Source organism: Cornus florida, unplaced genomic scaffold (assembly GCF_030987335.1).
Source record: "Cornus florida cultivar Cherokee Brave unplaced genomic scaffold, ASM3098733v1 CherokeeBrave_3.0.0_Hap2_Chr06, whole genome shotgun sequence".
In the NCBI taxonomy this organism is placed as follows: Eukaryota; Viridiplantae; Streptophyta; class Magnoliopsida; order Cornales; family Cornaceae; genus Cornus; species Cornus florida.
The window spans coordinates 44879485-44893707 of NW_026775576.1; the positions used below are offsets into that span (position 1 = coordinate 44879485).

The 14223-nt window shown below is 37.8% G+C and overlaps 1 non-coding gene across 1 annotated transcript; it reads right to left on the reverse strand.

The window, feature by feature from the left end:
- Window positions 1–390: 390 nt before the first annotated feature.
- Window positions 391–497, reverse strand: LOC132315349 (small nucleolar RNA R71). Its single transcript, XR_009483627.1, has one exon. It is a non-coding gene; the product is annotated as a small nucleolar RNA R71 (small nucleolar RNA).
- Between the last annotated feature and the right edge of the window lie 13726 nt (window positions 498–14223).

The following is a 14223-nucleotide window of genomic DNA, read 5'->3' on the forward strand; positions in this document are numbered from 1 at the left end:
GCCCATGTTACACCTCCAATTGCTAATCCTCCCCTTGCTTTAAGAGATCACTATGTGCCTAATGAATACAATGCACCCACATGCATTCAATTGCCACCATTTAGAGCACACCACTATGAGATCAAACCACAAACCATTCAAATGCTTCCTAACTATCATGGACTTCCAAGTGAAGAACCTTACAAGCATTTGGATGAGTTTCTTGAAGTATGTTCCACCGTTAGATATATGGACATGCCAAAAGAGGTCTTAAGGCTTAAACTTTTTCCATTCACCCTTAAAGACAAGGCAAAATATTGGTTTAACAATCTTAGACCTTTTTCAATAACTTTTTGGGCAGAAATGCAACAAGAGTTCTTGAAGAAGTACTATCCGATTTCTAAGACTAATGCCATGAGAACCTTAATTCGAGAGTTTTCACACGGGGATGGGGAAACGTTCCATGAGGCATGGGAAAGATTCAATGAATTGCTTAGGAAGTGTCCACATCATGACATGTCCAAATGGCAATTAGTTTAATATTTCTTCGAGAGCTTATGAAACAATAACAAGGGCATGGTTGATACTTCCTCATGCTTATCAATGTAGGAATTCTTTGCATCGAACTTTATCTTCCAAGAATGGTAGGAATTTAAGTGGAAGGAAAAGTGTTGGCTTACATCAAGTCGACCATTCCAATGAAATAGCCGCCGTGATGAAATCCTTATCTTAAAGGTTTGATCAATTCTTGATCAACCAAAACTCGGCAAATCAAGTATCTTCCATCCCTAACCATTCCCATCATACATCCAATGAGACATGTATGACTTGTTCAAGTGTTTTACATTCTACTTCCAATTGTCCCCATGAACATATGCAAAGTGAGCATCATGAACAAGTCAATGCAACTTTTGTTAATCAATGGAACAATCCTTATGGCAATCATTATAATCCTAGTTGGAGGAATCACTCGAATTTCTCTTGGAAAAACCAAGGGGAAGGCTCAAACCTTCCCCAAAGTGGTTTCCAAGGGAAATATGTTCCACCTCCAATGCAAAGCTAAAGTTCCCAAGGATATAGACCATTTCAATCACAAGGAAACCAATTCTCTAATTCTCATTTTCCTAATCAACCATCATATTCTCAAGGAAATGTTAGGAGTCCCGCTTTTAAAGAGAAAGTTTTGGCCCCTCTAGGCACTCTAGAGGCTAACACTCAATTGCTTCATTCTCATTCTCAATCCATTGCTAAGCTAGAAACCCAAGTAGGGCACATAGCTAGTACTTTAAATGCTAGAGAGAAAGGGAAAATGCCTTTGAATGCCCCACAAAGCAACAATGTGTTGTGGAGACTCATTCCTCATCGGAAGGTCACACAATAGAGCATGTCAATGCGGTGACTACCTTGAGAAGTGGGAAGATTGTGGACAACCAAGTGGGTATGTCCAATGAAGAAAGTGAACCGGTGCAACCACAAGTTGACACCCTTCCCGTTCTTATCCTATTCCTCTTTCATTGCATATGCATGATTTTTCAAATGAGAATATCTTGAAAAGTGATTTTGAAAAGAAAAATGTGCAAAATGATTTTAAAACTTATTGTGTTGAAGAAACTTCAAAGAAAATATCAGAAAAGGTTTTTGAGCCAAGAGCTCCATTCCCGGATGCCTTAAAAGAATCCATTTTAAAAGACAAGTAAAAGGCCAAAGCAAATGAAATTATGGATGTGTTTAGGCAAGTGAAAGTTAATCTTCCACTTTTGGATGCAATCAAGCAAATTCTGGCTTATGCCAAGTTTCTGAAAGACTTGTGCACCCAAAAAAGGAAGAATAAAAGCCAAGCACCTAGGAAAGTGGTCTTAACCAACCAAGTAAGCTCATTTTGTAGCATTACACTCTTCCAAAGTTTAAGGACCCCGGTTCACCTACCACTTCATGCATCATTGGAGATCATATCATTAATCAGGGTCTTCTTGACCTAGGAGCAAGTGTTAATCTTCTTCCATACTTGGTATATGTCAAATTAGGCTTAGGAGACTTAAAACCGACGTCGGTGGTTTTGCAACTTGCCGACCGATCCATCAAAAAGCCTAGGGGTATCATTGAGGACGCATTGATTAAGATTGATAAATTCTTTTTTCCTATTGATTTCATTGTCATTGACACAGAACCGGTCCCAAATCCTAAGAGCCAAATTCCCGTTATCCTTGGCCGTCCTTTCTTGGCAACCGCTTGTAGGACGGGGATAATGAAGATCTCATTTGGCCACATGAAGGTGAAGTTAAATATCTTCAATCCAACCCCCAATTCATTTGACAAGCATAAAGAAGTTAACGCTGTGGAGAAATGTCATGACCATGAATGTAAAGGAATAGAGTCTTTGCTTGAAACCAAAATTCCAAAAAGCTCATCTTCAACCTTGAAACCAAAGAAAGTTGTTTCAAAGTCTTGTTTTGAATGGGTGTAGAACACCAAAGATTGCTTTGACCAAGGACCGAAAACATCTTTTGAGCTTAATCCAATAAGTTCCTTAAAGAACCATTTGTTGGGTGGAGTTCAAAACACTTATCACCCCATCAAGGAGGGGATGCACTACAAGATGTTTGATTCGGGCTAAAAGAGCCTAACGTCTTGCTAGAGACGTTAAAGACTAACAAGACATTTCGTAAGTTCCTTAAAGAACCATTTGTTGGGTGGAGTTCAAAACACTTATCACCCCATCAAGGAGGGGATGCACTACAAGATGTTTGATCCAGGCTAAAAGAGCCCAACGTTTTGCTAGAGACGTTAAAGACTAGCAAGACATTTCGTAGGGTGTCAAAACCCTATTCCTCCCTCATTTCTATCTTTAATTTCATTTCATGTGAAGTCTAGATATTCGCTTTGGGTTCATATACATTGCTAGGAACTGTGATTAGGATTGCATGCACTTTTATGTTGAAATTGAGCATTTTGCATAAGTTCGATCGATCTCAAAATGAGTTCAATCGATCAAACTTCCCACTTGCATCAAACCTACATCCAAATCACTCTATGTCTAATCGTTCGAACAAAAACCTGCATATTTCAGCTCTCTGTCCCATCGTTCGAACTTGTTCCTAGATCGATCTTTAGTTTTTCGATCGATCCAACTTTATCTTGAATCGATCTGCAGTTCTAACACTTAGAAAAATTTTGAACCTGCATCCACCTGTATCCAAAAGCTTCTCTGTCTCATCGATTGAACATTTCTTCAAATCTTTGCATTCTCGATCGATCGAAAGTATTCTGAGATTGATCTTGGTGAAATTGATCTTTGATCTTTGATTTTCAATTTTGACTTTATTTTTACTTTGTTTTAAATTCTTAATTTCAAAAATTACAAAAAATATTTTATTATTTAATTTTTATTGTCATTTTTATTTTTATTATTTAAAATAATAATAATAATAATAAATATATATATATATAAATAAATAAATATTTTTCAAAAATACTAAAAATATTTTTACTTTGTATTTTTTTTTTTTAAAAAAATCCCAAAAATATTTTGTCACTTAAAAGGAGAGATCGATGTCAGTTCGATCGATCTGAGGATTCAGTTCGATCGATCAAACTAGCAAGGGAATGTTTTTAAAAATCGATTTAGGATCATTCAATTGATTTCACAAGAATCGATCTTAAACCCTCGTTTCACCCTTCGCCGCTGCATACAACTCTTCTCCATCTCCGACAAGACTCCGGCGACCATCCCAAATGTCGAATCTCTCTCTCTCTACTCGGATCTAGGATCTCATCTTCATCTCACATTCTCTCTCGATTCCGGTAAGATCTGAGACCTCATCTCTTTGATTCAAGCTCTAATTTCATGAATCCACGCACTACTTGTTAGATCTAAGGTGTTTTGAAGATGAATCTTGCCATTGATGATGATTTGAAGCTTTGTATATATGTGTATATATATGTGTATATATGTTTTATATTTTCTTGATTTTAATTTCAATTTTAGGGGTTATGGGCCTAACCAAGTGACCAAATATGTTGATTTGTTGTGTAAATGGGCCCATGACCATGCTCGCGAAGGCCCCGTGCCATCCACGTCACAAATCTATGACTTTTCAAGTTTCACCTCACAGTTCGATTGATCGAACTTTTTATTCGATCGATCTGTAATAGATCGATCTCACTTATTCTCGATCGATCGAACTTTCATCGATCTCACATTTTTGTGATCAATCGAACTTCACAGATTTGCTTTACACATTTCACACACCATCTCTTGTGTTTCATGCTATCTCATACATACCCAATGCATGTGTTTTCCACATTAGATGCTTTCCATACTTATACTGTCTAGCATGCTTCACATCATGTCACTCATTCCTTGTCACTTGCCTAGATTCATATTCCTTATCTGTTTTGTCTATCCTATTTAACATACATGATTCTATCAACTGTGCTTTAATTCTTTATACCGGCACTGACTTCCTTTTTGCAAGTTTTCCTTTTATTTTTGCAGGCCATGGCTAGGGTCAAGACTGTAGCTCGCAGACACTATCACCGTAGGGCCAGGCAGAGTTTGGACGACGAGGCAGGTCCATCTCACACCCAGGACCCCATTCAGGAGAAGCCAGCAGAGCCCACTCCACCTCAGTCTCCAACTGACAGTCGACTATAGTCTTCAGCCGAGGTTTCCTCTTCACAAATTGACGCTAAGGCTGAGCACATACCATCTCCATCACCACCGCCAGCTTAGCCAGCCCAGCACTTAGACCGGCCATTACCTAGACACTCACACCTTCGGGTGGCACATGAGTCGGTCTTTGACGTAAACTACTTCTCCCGGTCTATTCTTACTAGAGCAGCATATGATGATATAGACCAGAGGGGCATCTCAGCCATACTAGCTCCTATCACATACCCAGTGTACCCGAGGTTGGTCCGGATGTTCTTCCAAAACCTTCGACCTGCCCAGAGTAACCTGGCGGAGCTGCGGACTACCATCAATGGCCACCCTACCAGTATCACGGTGGACACTCTTTCCAGATCCTGCCATTATCCACACGTCTACCCTCCCGATCTCCAGGATACCTATCCTACTCTTTGGAGGCCCATATATGTAGACATGGCCATTTTACTCACAGGTCACTATGCCAGTGGTGAGACTTTCGCCACCCAGACTTATCTGCCAAACGACTTGTGGTTTTTCGATTCGGTGCTATACCGAAATATTTTTATGGCCGGCCACAAGACACAGAGGCGCAACGACTATCTTACAGCTTTATATGCCTTCTATACAGGGCACTGGCTGTCCATTCCTACGCTCATCTGGAGCATAATGATGAAGCTGTATGTTAACCATATCAGCAAGGCAAAGCCCAAAAGGGCTAAGTATCTCCCATTCGGCCATCTCATCACACAGATTCTGAGAGACCAGCGCTATCTCTTCCAGCCACGGGAGCATACTGAGTCCGGGGCCTGTTCATTCAAGAAGAAGGATTGGGATAAGAGCTACAACGCTCTTATCAAGAGTCTGCGGGACAACGCTGCCGAGGCAGCTGAGGAGTTAGAGTTAAAGGAGATGGAGCAGGCAGCGGCAGTAGAAGCAGCACAGGTGGTGAACAATATACCAGTTGATCTGCCTGCCATGCACATGGATATTGATTTGGAGCAGCTCGCAGAGGACCAATAGCATCACTCTCTAACTAGGTCGCCTATTCATATTGAGAAGCAGGCTCAGGATCATCATTCTCCTGCTTCAGCGGTACCTGAGGCTCTAGCACAGACACTCGGCTTTGGAGAGCTACTCCAAGCTTTGGAGGATACTGTAGTATCTATCCGCGCTGACACGGTCTTTATCCGAGAGGATGCTGTCTCCATCCGAGCTGACATTACAGCTCTCCATACCAATGTCATGGCTGAGTTGCAAAACTTATCTCGAGATATCCGCAGAACACGCCCTGCCCGTCCTACCTCCTATTCCTGATCTCTCTATCCCTTTACTCCTGTTATTTTATCTATCTGTGATACATTATTACTGTTACTCTATTTTTGCGGCCAGTCTGTTGGCCTTGATACTGTACTATGATGTATATTATTTCTGTTTATACATGTTATATATTGGATGTCATACCTTGTATTGATATATCTATTTGTGATTGACTCTATCAGGTGTATCCCAGTGATTTCAGCGAGAGAGAGTACTGCCTAAAATTTTCAGGACCACCCTTATACCTCTCTCTATTTTCAGTTGCTATCCCATTTACACTCACATGTCCACTGTGCACTGTTATTATCCCCTTTGTTATCTGATTAGTTTTATCCAAGTGCCAAATTTTTAGGACCACAGTTAATCCCAAGTCTAGGGGGGGCTATGCCACCTACTTTGGATACTTCTATTCCAGCTATTCTTTGCTATAGTGGCACTGGTATACTCTTTCATTTTGTTCTCTTTGCACATTAAGGACACTATGCCATTTAAGTTTAGGGGTAATAGTGTGATTTGCAGTGTTTGCTTTAAATTCAAAAAATTTAGCATGACTTGTGTATTTGAGGGATTTTCTACGATTAGTCCATAACTAGCTATGATTTTGATCTTTTGAGGACTATATTGCTTAAAATTTAAAAATTTCTTGACTTGAGAGTCCAATACTCCTTGTATGCCTTGTGGATGCCATTTAGGAATAAATTTTTCAAAAGATTGATATCTTGCTTACACTTGTAGTCCACATCATCCTGATTTTGGGATTGTTTTGAGATTCACTTTAGGATTCTACACTAGCACAGGCGCACACTAGTATTCATTTATGGGGTACATGCTTTGTTGATTATTGAATTGGTTATATCCCAAATGGGCAAGTAGTGCATTGAAAGCTTCCATTCTTGATAAAGGTGGATAACAACCCATTTTCACTAAGTAACCGGGATTCTAGCCTCATCAAGCATTGAATTTCTCACATCGAAAGGTGGAGGGCCCAAACTCTAGGTTAATAAATGTATTCAAAAAAAAAAAAAAAAAAAAAAAAAAAAAAGAAAAGAAAGAAAGTTGCAAAAAGCAAATAAAAAGTGAGGACTTCTCCCAAAAGGTGAGAAGTGGGAAATGATTAGATAGAGGTTGTTTTCATTTGTAGCCTAGTTGATTTGAGCTTGTAAGTCCTTAGGGGTGTTTCAACACCTAATGCCTTAAAGCCGTCTGGTTTGGGAGTTATTAACCTAACGCTCGACGTGATGGATCGCTAGAAAGATTAATAGATCAACATATTGCACTATGTTTCCATCTTTGATCCTAAAAAAAAAAAAAAAAAAATTGAGTGAAAAGAATAAGCGCACCTAGAATAATAAAGCTTTAATAAAAGGTCCAATTTTTGTCTTGATGATCGGTACAAGATTTGTGTGCTAGTTTGAGGGTAAGGATGTGATAATTTCTTTAGTTGGCTAAGATAGCAACATATATGATGCCGATCCACTCAAAAAGGATTCTAGAGTTGTTTTGATTTTCATGATCATTTTCTTGATGTGTGGAAGACCATACCTGCTTGCTTGATATTTAAATTTTGGGAGATTGCTTGGAAATGTTTGAAAAATTGCATACTTGAGGTAGTTTTCTCCCAATGTTTGTTTACAATATTGGTGCCTCTTTTGAAAAAATGAGCTTAATGTTTGTGGATATCATTTCTGGAAACCCTCACATGACTTCACTCGTCCACTAGGGGTAACCTAGGGGTTTAAAAGGCTTGTTGCATATGCTAAATGTAATCGTGTTCCCTACGAAAGTGATATTATCCATTTATTGCTTTCTACTTCATAGTTGTATAGTTGTTCATTTCATTCCTTTACTTTCTAGTTCAATGCTAGGGACTAGCAATATTTAAGTTTGGGGGTGTGATGAGCGCTGAAAAGTACGCATTTAAACCCCTTAAGTTTACGTATTCTAGGACCTTTATCTATCTTATTTTTTTGCTTTAGATTGATTTTGTATTATTTTTATTTTTAGGTACTGATCTCTAAAATAAGCTAACTCAGCCAAATAAGAGCAAAAATGAAGTAATTCTGGGATGAATCAAAGAAAGGAGCAAAGTAGGGCAAAAGGAAGCAAAGGGTGGAATTTCAGCAACTTCGATCGATCTTAAGAAAAGTTTGATCGATCCAACTTTTATCGATCTCAGCACTTTAAGATGGATTTGAGCCATGTTTGTCCCTATTTAAAGATTTCAAAGTTCGATCGATCCAACTTGATTCTCTGATCGATCGAACTTTCTTGTCCTTATCCACATGCTAGATCTTATCCAGCTGTACCACCCTACCAACCACTTTTATCCTTTTCCCAAAAATATCTTCAATAACCGCCATATAGGATTGATCCAGCTTCAATTTAATAGATCTCAGCCATGTTCAATAGATCTCACCACAAGTTCGATCGATCGAACTTCCCAAATCCCGAGAAAATCCAAATTTTAGCTCATTAAAAATTATCTCATATCCAATCATTAGAGGAATATTGGTGTATGAGCCCAGATCATTTGGGGTGATATTTGACCTACCTATATAAGGAATATGAGCCATTTTTTTATAAAGGAGACTTGAGACTTTGGATACACTTGAAAGACACAATTTTCATATCTTAGTGAAGAAGAAAAGAAAAGAGGAGGCTAGAGACACAAGCTTAAAGTTCTTCCATCAACCAAGAAGAGGAGCAATATCTACCATGGAGTTAGCCCTTGAGGGTTAGAAGACACCATCCATAAGTGGCTAGACATCCTCTTGGGACTAGAGTTAGCCCTAAGCATGTTTTCTACATCTTGATTTATGTATTTTTGAGGGGATTTGTATTGTGATACATGTTTTGACACACACACATATATATATATATATATATATATATATATATATATATATATATATATATCGTTTATTCAATGATTTATGTGGTTTAATGCTTCCAATTGATCATTTTATTCTATCCATATGTCTATGTATGCTAGAATAGATGTTCATGTGTTTGTTTCTATTTCTTGTGTTATTGATGCATGTCTATGTGTATTAATGCTATAGATCTAGAGATTGTCAAGACATAGTACTTAATGGAATGCTCTTGTGTTTTATTTGATGGTTCATACTCATTTCTTGAATGATTGTACCTCTCCCTTAGTTTAATTAGTTTAATTTCATGTCATTAGCTTAATTGTAGTGTAGTTGTAGTTTAGATGTTAAATGGGAGGACAATACATGCTTGTTGTTTGATATTCCATACTTATGAAATGTGACGACCCAGGATGTTTCAATCCAGTGTGTCCTGTGATGACCCGAACTGGATCTAGAATGCAGAAACAAAAGATAAAACACGATCTCTAGAGATACCATGCATCTTTAAGACACCAATGTGACACTCAATGAGGTCACGGAACCCAAAGGAAACAATTGTGGAAGCGACGTTTCAAAAAGGGGACAAGAATGTACCTAGGGGTAAAATTGTCATTTCCAGCTTAAAAGTGGGTGCCACCATGCACACCATTGGAAATATAACAAAAAATTAATAAACTTAGACTCAAAATTCGCTTGATCGGAGTCCGGATGAAGAAGATATGGCTAACGGAAGAAACAGGGGCAAAACGGTCAAAAAATACCAACCCAAGAGCATCTAACCGGTTACCAAGCCTTCCTAACTGGTTAGGAGACCAAAAATTTCAACCAAAACACTGCCCGTGCACATGTAACCGGTTACGAAGCCCCTTCTAACCGTTTACATGTGAAGGAGGCAGAATGGGCAGCCCAAAAACCTGGCAACAGGGGTTTTTCCAGAAAAAAATAGAAATTTGAGGGCCTCGATGACATTTTCTGGAAAAACACAAAGAAGAAACCCCCCTCAAAATTGAGTTTTCTACATGACTTGGGAGAAAATTTGAAAAATACGCACTGTGAAATGCCAAAAATGCCTTTCCAAGAAAACTAGTCTAGAGGGTCCAAAAAGCTACTAAATTTAAAAACTGAAAGCTGAACTTTGGATGCGATTTCCGATGCCAAGACGACATTTTCCGGAGAAACACGAAAAAGAAACCCCCTCTAAAAACATTTTTTCTATCCAACCATATGAAGAGCAGAATTTATTTCCCAAAGAAAATTCCTAAAATACCCTTAGGTCATATTATGCTACAAAAGTGTAAAATGAGTCTGTATGAGGCTCATTTCACTAAAGAAGAAGCTTTGCCTGGAAAAGGCCATGCACGCAAACGTAACATACCTAGTAAGATGTGCTACAATGGTCCATGGCCCAAAAATATGGCCGATGCAAAATATGGCCCCCCAACGGCCAAAATGCCAAAAATGTAATTTGGAATGAAAACTTGGAATTCAAAATCATGAGATGGTTTCAAAATGCCATTTGGCCCTTGGCCACACTTCATACATGGTGAATGAATGCTAATGAAAGAATCAAAATGGAATTCACACGCCCAATGCAAACATGGTGAAGTAAAAATTCAATATTTTTCAATACTTTCATAACATTCCATGAAGTCAAAATTTACATAAGATACAAATTACATGTCATTGGCCTCCGGCCTCATCTCATACATGTCAAATACATCGTAAAGAGTGTACTCATGTACACATTACATATAAGGAATCAAATGTACACATATTGACATATAAGACTACAATTGGCATTCCAAGCCAACCTTCACAAAAATGGAAGTCTCCAAGTCCACAAACCATCCAAGCATAATGAAGACCTCAACTTTGATTCTTGTACCTTAAATATGCCCCAGTATTGTAGTGGTGAGTAACATAAAGCTACTCGTAAGAAATAAGCATACATCGACCTACGTTTTACAAGTTTGTATGATTTAATTATTGTGGTTCATTCCACCTAACGTCTATGTCAAAGGTGAGACTCAAGGAGCATCCTAGCTACCTAAGATCATTTCTAGCATCAATCACCTCATTCATGCAATTTTAGTAACATAGGGTCATGCTTACACAAAGCAACAACATAGGAGCATGCTTACACAAAGCAACAACATATAGATTCTCAAGGTTATCGACTTGAAATTTAAAATACAAGAACTACCAAAATGGGTCATGCCACCTAACGTCTATGTTCCAAATGAATTTATAGGATCATTCCTAAGCCACATTTGAACACCAAAACACAAATCATGATATCAATACAATTTAACCGACATTGGAACTTCTGATACGACGCATAAAGCATGATTTCACAAAGTTAACATCTTGCAACAAAATATGGAGAATCAAATAAGAAACAGTAAGTTATAACATCATATAGTTATCAACTTGAAACGAAATGCGAAATCAACCAAAGTGGATACTTGGACGTCACGCCGGATCAGACCGACACCATAGTTACTTTAGGGTTACTAGCTCATGGGTAACCTCCCTATGTGCGCACTAGACTATATAGAAGGATAATCCCCCGTACTAGAACCAAGTCCTAGCCGTAGCCAAACAACGACATCCCCAAGTTTCCAAAATCAACAAGTTGTGCAACAACGTATATATCAACATGTATATATAAGATATCAACTATCTACCAAGCACAACCAAATTTGGAAACATATACAATACATGCACAAAATCTACAACTACTATGGTATGAAAAATGTCCAATACAAAGAGTGCAATTTCTTACATAAGGCAATAACATATTCATTAAGGAAAACACATTCTCATGAATATTAATATAACAACTATGTTATCCAATGCTCAAAATATAACCAAGTGAACATACAACAAATCCAAGTCTATGATCCTAATATAGAAGCAATTTCTAGAACATGCTTGAATCCATGGAACAATAAGATATAGTTTAATTAAATGAAAATAATTAAACTCTCTAGATTTCAATTCATTTCCAAATGGCCTCAAAATAATATATGTTAAAAGACATATCATGCTCATTACATATATCAAATCAAAAGTGCAAAGTGGGTAAGATACCATCATGTAGAATTTAATTAATCCTAAATTAATTAAATCTCTAATTTTCAAAAGTCACTCAAATGATCCCAAATAAATATATAACAAGCACTAAGTCATAGTCATACCATATATCAAGTCCAAAATCGGATACAAGCAATACACAATTTACTATAATTTAAATCAAATTAAATTCATTAAATCTCTAGATTTGAGAACCTATTCAAATCATTCCAAATTAACATACAACAAAGATCAAGTCATGGCCATACCATATACCAAGTCAAAAGTGAGTTATAAGCAAACTACCATTAATCATAATTTCTCAAATTAACACAATATAAGCATAAAAGTCATATAAGTATCAAAACATGCAAGATAACAAACATATAACCCTATAACATCCCCTACCTCACAAGAGGATTGTTCCTCTTGAATCCAAGGCAAGCAAGCTCAAAATGGCAAACCCTTCTAGGGTTATGAAGAGAAGGATAAAGGGAACAAAAAGTATTCACAAGGTTAAGCTTTAAAATCAATGGAAGGCTCTCAAAAATCAAAGTCAAAGCTTAAGGTTTTAAGCTTCATCCATTGAGGCTAGGGTTTATGGTGAGGAAGATAATGAAAACAATGAATGAAGTGTGAGTGGAGGAAATAAAAATCCTCCACTCACTATGTGATCTTACACCATGGTCAACACACATATCTATGGTCAATTGCACAAAAATCCTCCTTTAAAACCATAATCCCAAAGTGGCCCAAAGATATTTGCAAGACTAAATTGTGGCCCTACACTTGTCACTAATCCATGGCTCCTTCCTAGGCTTAATCCCACACCTACACTTGTCAACCATCCAAGCCAACAAGTGCACCAATCCTAGGCCAACAAGCGGGTGAATCCTCACCCTCCACTTGTCATCATCCAATGCATCAAAGTGTTTCCACACAAATGTCAACAAGTGGACCAATGAGAGTGTGACACTTGTCGCACTTTTCAAAAATTGCAAAAGGTCCTTTTTAAAAATATCTTCCAAGTTTAATTGCAAAATGGTCTCCAAGATGAAAATTAATTACTTTATTTAATTACACTAAAACCCCACAAGTTAAGGATAATTACACTAAAGTATGCATTAATGCCCCTTTATGAAAGAAGTAAGCAATTAACATGCTTTTCTAGAAAAATAAAAATACCACTATCATGGAAATCAAATATCATGAATGCATGCAAAACCGGAATCAAATCTGAGCACAAAAAGTGAGGTTGTGCAAGGAAAAAGGATAAACGAGAAAAAGACAAAATGTGAATAGTGTTCGGAAAAAATAAAAAATAAATGAAAATGACACAATCCCCAAAGGAAGTTGTCAATCTAAGGAAAATAGTCTCAGAAATCATTCCAGAGCACTCAAGACGACATCAACTGATGAAAAACCGAACACAAAAAGGAAAAGACAACGGAAAAAAAATATCCGTAAAAATCTGAGAAAAAGAAAAGGAAGAAAATGATCAGGTCATTACATGAAAGCAAGTAACATATATCTCTAACCTTGTGATATGTTTAGATTGTGAGCTTAAAGAAAGGATTAATGGCTTAATTTGATATATTGTGCTATCCATCTTGTTGCTTAGACAATATATGCTTAATTTGTCATCCGTGCTTGTTGAAACAACCACACACACACACACTATGTTGCAATATATGTTTTTCCCCTCATTAATCATTTATTAAGGGTGTAGAAAAGCTATGCTTAGTGGTGATTTCTAAATCCCAAGATCTCTCTCTTATTTTCTCTCCATTACATTTAATTGCCTACTTTAGTTTAAATTGCATCTTAGTGTAATTCAACCACCAACCAATCTTTTGATCACTCAACCTACTAACCCTAATCTTGATTCCACAACTTTGTATGAACCACCAATCCCTTGGGACGATCCCTACTTGCCCTAATTATATTTTTAGTGAAAGGAAGTAGTGGCAATTTCTAAATGTAAAACTTAGCCACATTCATCATAGCTCCACACCATTATCTTTTGGTATCACAAACTGTGGGTTTTGGGTTGACGACCCCCCGAGGCACACCATCAGCAGCCTGGACATTACAAGTCTAATTATCCTATGAGATTGTCTTCAGTTTCTTCAGCTCCGAGGGCTTATTATGGGTGTGGCCAACAGGGCCACTTGATTCGAAACTATCCGAGTTAGGAAGCAGGCACCACTAGTGGCAGAAGGTTATGGCAGAGGCTGTCACAGTCGGCTATAGTTCAGTCAGGTTTCAGACTACCACCACCACCACAGCCTGCCATGTCTTCTCAGGGTTCACCACCAGCTAAGAGGGACT